The following is a 6,476-nucleotide window of genomic DNA, read 5'->3' on the forward strand; positions in this document are numbered from 1 at the left end:
AGAAATTCAGTCACATTGAATACTTAACCCGTAACGTCGCTGAGAAATTTATTGTATTTTATTTAATAACTTACAGTAAATATGATTTTTATTTTACAGTACTCGAACGAGCTCGAGTCCGTTCATATTCCAGATCTGTCGCGTCGCCCCTTAATCAAATCATTTGCTTCTGCGAATAAAATAAAAGTTGTAGACTGCGAATTATGAACGAATATTTCTATATTTAAATTCAAAATATGAACTCGTTATAAAGGCAAATAATCCTTATGAGGGATCAGTATATAAAAAAATATAAAAAAGAATAATTTAGTTCACCATTTCTGATTCTAATTTACACATACACATACATTACGTACTTATTTATCCCTGAAGTGGTATGCAGAGGCGCAACCAGAGCACCCACTTTTCGCCAAGTGTGCTCCGTCCCGTGATGTGATAGGGTGCGAGTCTATCGCCATATCAGGCACAAATTCCAGACTCCGGGCTGATAGTGAGCAGAAACACCCAAAACTCTATGCCCGACGGGATTTGAACCTAGGACCACAGAGCGCTGTCGTACCGCGCATGCAGTACAACTACGCCACCGAAGCAGTCCACAGTTTCTAATTCCTTTGATTTAAAGCATAGTGTTATATATTTTTTTAACAATTACAAACATAACTACTATTTGTCCGTAAAACAATAGGTTCTATCATTATCAGACACATGAAATCCACTGTTGAACATAAGCTTCTCCTAAAGCTACCCAGACGGACCTAAATATAATATACGGCATAATAATCTTGACAAACATTAGAAATCAATCAAACATCGTCGAAAAGTAAAAAAATATTTGAATACTCATTTCAATGTCAACATAGCGGACACCGAGCGGAATTGATAAAATCGAAATATCCGTTCTATTCGTAAATCTGTTTTCTCATTCGTATTAATCCACGGCCGACTGTCCACGACACGTAGCTGATATTTATTCAGTTTTTAGGTAGTCGCGAAGAATTCTTATATAAACAGATAGGAATACGATTAAGGAACGAGGATACGATTTCCATGAAGTTAGTGAAAGTCAAATGGACGACATAAATATTTCGCGTATGGAAAATCATCGGGCGGTCCTTATGTAAGCGGATGGAATTTCAATTCAACGTTACGGAACGAATATCACTTTATTCAAATTAAAAATATGAATTCTTTATAGATGATAAAGGCAAATAATTGTTAAGAGAGTTTAAAATTTAAAAAAGAATAATTGAAATTGAAATTGGAATACGGAGAAAACAATTTAATTTTCAACTCTAAAACATAATGCCTCGATGGCGTAGTAAGTGGTTGTATTGCGAAACTATGGCAGTGTTGAGGCGTCGGGTTCGATCCCCGGGTCGGGCGAAATTTTTTACTCAATATCAGCCTGAAATGTGGAATGTGTGCTCGATTTTGCGACAGGCTCGCCAGCTTGGGACGGAATGCATAAAATAACTTTGTTGTTTCCTACATTTTTAAATTAATAGTTACCACATAATAGGGTTATATTACAAGATCATAGAAAGCCGTTATCGTGGTTGCCAAAATCATGCAAGCTACCCTTACGCCAGCGACCACCAATTAATTTTAATTACATATAAATGTTTGACAAGCTGGTTGACTTGAGCGACAATTTTTGGGAAATTCTTTTGTTTACGCGAATTTTAGACTTTAAAATAAAGCTATTTACGAATATTATCGCGGTTATTTATATTAATTTCTCACGACGTTTCGAAGACATTGAAACCTTTATGGTCCGAAGTCCGTCCCATGACCGTTTTTGAAGCTGGTTTCAATTATTAAAAAAGTTATATAATTTAATTCAGTTGGCATACTATCCGCTGATGTATATTCTTGCACCTGGCTCCTTAATATCCTAAGTCTTGTAATAAAGGAAACAGTCCAAGATTTGGAAGAAAGCCAGCTTCTCCTAAGCCAGGCCTTGTAATTAACGAGTGACACGGTAAGGGATTACGTCTGCTTCCACTTGTAATTAATTTTGGTACATTTTTGCAATGTTCAGCATTGTTGTGACAGAATTTACGTTTTTGTTTGGAAAGATCAGCTAGTTAGTTATGTGTTCAACGTTAGTAAAAATATAAGAGTGGATAAGACTGGCTATGATGTGGCTTTACCATTTACTATTACATAAATGTATACTGGCATTTCCCATCATCTATCTTTCATCATCATCATCAGCCACATAAAGTCCACTGCTGAACGTAGGCCTTCCCTAAAGATTTCCAGACGGACCAGTCGAAAGCGGCCTGCATCCAACGTGTTCCTTCGACCTTTATCAAGTCGTCTCCACGTCAAACACTGCACTCGCTATCTTTACTTTCTATTAAACATAAGATTTGAAAGAGTTTACTGGTTACCATCTATATATATAAAAATGAATCCCTATTTCCCTTGGTCACACCATCACGCGTGAACGGCTGGACCGATTTCACTATTTTTTTGTTGTTGTGTTTGTTATTGTCAGGAGAAGGTTCTTATGAAAGAAAAAAATTTGAAAATTGCGCGGAAAATTAGAAAATTTAAGAAAACTTAACGAAAATATTAATTTTATATCTGTCAATTGTTTGAAATAACTGTCAGCGATTGACAGAATGCGCGCTCCAAATTCATAGTTAAGACGGGACAACGTCTATCGGGTCACCTAGACACTGATAAAGTTCTTAATTCAAATTAGCAACTTTAGATGTGGTACAGGGTATATAAATATAGTTCACAAATGTGATACTAATTTTAATAAAACAAAGAACGGTAACATTACTTTGTCGTACAAAATAGCCTGCCATAAACAATGAAGTTGATGTCATAAACATGAAGTTTGCATGTGTTCATTTACTAATAAATACTGCAGTAATAAAACAGATAATATTCCTCGAGTTGATTACGAAATCACCCTTATTGCCTCCAAATAGACGAAGGAAATATGCAATTGATGTCTCATAAAAACGTGCCTTAATTAAGCCCCTATTAATTTTTGTTTACGTTACCAATTACCTTCCTTTGACTGTCCAGAGCTCGCAATTAAAATTCTCATTTTTAGTCGCTTTTCTACAATTTACATACGAATAACTTTCATGTTTTTGTATTGCACGGTCGAAAATACTTTGGGGAATTAATTAGAATACGTAAAAGCATTTTCAGACATTGAAATGTGTGTGGACATGGAAAGAATATACCGAAATGACTGCACTAGTCATTCCTAACAAGGAATATGCAAACTAAGTCGCTTCAAAAGCATAAAACCTTAATATAAACCATTCGTAGATTAATAGTCGTGCATAGCAAGTACTTATTTGATATTCTTAATATTGAGGTGTCTGACCTGAGATCACGTCAGGCCAGCTAGGTATAATTTTTTTTTATCGGACCCTGCAGTCTACACCAGTTTAACCTACGAATGGGTTAGTGGAATACCCCGGCTTGGCGACTGCAGGGATCTGCAGGAAAGTTGGGAGATGACATCTACGGGAGGGAAGTGTGGGTGTAGAAAAGGAACCATTCCTAGAATGAGCGGAGGGGAAAAGGAGAAGAAAAGTTCGAGAAAGTTCATAAGCTTCAATGTGTAGTTACAACCATAAGGTTTACACACTGAACTGTGTACCTAGGGGCGCGTCAAATGTCCCCCTGTGTATGGGCGTGCATTCGGTGAAGTCGAGGCGCACAAGAATTTCCTCGGGGAAGGCTAGCTAGGTAGAAACGGTAGAAAAAAATACGCGTAAAAGGCATGTTATCCGATTGGACATAAATTATATATATATAACATTATATATGTTACACTGTACTGTATGCCTTTTTTTTGGCATGTAAAAACGCATTATCGCTAAAATCACTTGAGGGGTGTTTTTTTTTTTTCTTTTTTATTTTTAAGCGCAGTCAACACCGGGAGGAAGAATGGGAGAGGAGTGTGGGGGAAGGAAGAGGAAGTAATAGGATGGGCGGAGAGGAAAGGGAGGTGAACTGTTCTACGAGTCCCTGTCAGACCCCCCATGTGCACTTGCTACCATGGGGGTGTAGGCATCACAATTTGTGTGCCTAAGTCCGCGACATAATGTCCCCCCGTGCATGGGCGTGCATTCGGTGTGGAGACCGAGCGCACAAGAAACTTGGGGGGTGTTTGGAACGGTTATGTTGATTTTACCAGTCTTACGACCCAATGTCGTCACCCGGAAGCATAGCATCATCCGAGTGAACATTGGGTTGAGTCCCTAACCATAATATGTACTCCCAACACTGACATAACAACCAAAAACCGCGGGGGCCTTCTCTAACACATATGGGATAGCCTCGGGATATTTTGTGGCACTACACTATAGTTGTAGATATATATTTTTACAGAACAATACAAATTATAATAATCAAAAATCTTACTCTTGCTAAAAGGTTCACAATACCCTGACTGACGGACAAAATGGCATACTTAACAAATCCGACAGGCAATAGAATCTACATTTCCTTACCTACCAATGATTTTATTGGAAGTACGCGTGCCGAAACTTTAATCTCCAAAGGTCCCTTAGCGGAACGATTTACTGTTATCTATTTATCTGTTAACCCCTCAACGGACTCGCAATTTTTATTACTTATCGAGGTCAACTATGTTGGGGTCGAAGGTGAAATTGGTTTCGCGTTAATCTAGCTGGAAAGCCTGTGACCTCAGATAAACTGACCGGTTTCGGATTGGATAATTTTCTGAGATCTTTCAAGTGTGCCAATTTTTTTTACGTCTAAGCAAGAAAAGATGAAAAGTCTTTTAGGAGAAATAGCTACAGATTATTGAGAAAGTAAAATCTTAGTTACAATTACCAAGTGATTACGTAGTAAAAATATATTTTAAAGTTATTTTACATAGAATTTTTTTTACAATTATAGTTTTACCAAAAACGTTTAAATCATAATCTTTAGTGAGTAATAAAACAGCGGTTTTAATATGGGGCGGTCTCCACGACCACGACAGCTGCAAAGTCTTCGAAATGTCGGGAGAAAATACAAATATAAAAACAATGATAAAATCGGCAAAATAGTTTTATTTAAAAGTCTAACACTCACGTAAACATAAAAAATAACCGTAATCAATGTGTTTATGACTTAAATAAGTATGTAACCTAACAATGATCACTTAAAACATTGATTAGTAATATTAAATGGTAGATCAATATTAACTACGGAATTAAAAATGTAATCCTTAAAATTCATCACTGAAAACTCATGTTTGCCCACCGTAACACATCAAACGTAAAAAATATCACACGAACTCTGAAAATAAATCATATTTGTCGTTCGGAAAATTAAAGGTAAACAAATTTGTCGAAAGGAAAAGTAATCTTTGTAAAGCTCAATTGCTTTGGAACACTTTGATAACTTTTAAGTTGAAGATGTTATTCGGGAACCTTTGGATCAGTTAAACTAGATGTATTTAGGAGGCTTCGTAGTTATCAGGACTTCGTGAGTTAGAAGACAAATCTAATTGATAGAACAAATTTCAAATTACGTTTGTGTTCTCGGAGTTGATTGGGTTGTACTATGATTTTGTAGGACTTCAAGATAATATTTGATGAATTAGACTCTCAGTACTTCGCATTAAACTTTAATTTAGATAAACACTCAGATAGGCCTATCGCAAATCACAAATTTCAGATACCAAGACAATACTGAAAATAGAAACAATTACTCCCCCACAATGGATTCAAACCTGAGACCTCAGAGCGGAATTCGTTTCACTCGTGGAAAACAACTATGCCAACAAGGAAGGCGTAAAGGAGCACCGATTCTTCAATCCATTTAAATAATAATTATTTTCTTTTAAAACATCAGACATTTTCAATAAAAATTGTTTAGCAGTTAATATTAGAGGTGTCAACGGCCGAGAGCGCCACACTTCACACAGAAACCCATCGGGCCGTGAAATGAAGTCGACTGATCTCTCGTACCCTCGTTTTAAACTAAACATTTTCAAGTTTACTTCTGCGAGGGTTGACTTAATAGCCTTGTTTGTTTACGGTATTATCTGCAGGGTTAAGACTGAGGACGGTGAACAGAATAAGTGGTTTTTAAGGTTATCATAATGCATTTCTTGAGCACAATTATATATATATTATATATTTTTTTTATTGCTTTGTATATCGAGACGAGCTTGCCGTTCGCCTGATGGTAAGCGATACGAACGCTCATAAACAGTAGAAACACCATCTATCATGAATTACAAAGTATTATTAATTGGTATTCTATTGCGCTCGCCATCCCGAGACATGAGATGTAAGTCTCATTATGTCCAGTAGTTACACTGGCTACAATGTAATATAAAAAGTCTCAAATATGATCATAACATATGTGAATACGTTTAGAATCTAGACATACACAGAGTGACATATTAAACCAATAGATCAGAGTAGATAGAATAATATATGAAAGACAAGTGTAGCTACACTATAGTAGGGGGGACC

The sequence above is a fragment of the Manduca sexta genome, chromosome 7, assembly GCF_014839805.1.
Source record: "Manduca sexta isolate Smith_Timp_Sample1 chromosome 7, JHU_Msex_v1.0, whole genome shotgun sequence".
In the NCBI taxonomy this organism is placed as follows: Eukaryota; Metazoa; Arthropoda; class Insecta; order Lepidoptera; family Sphingidae; genus Manduca; species Manduca sexta.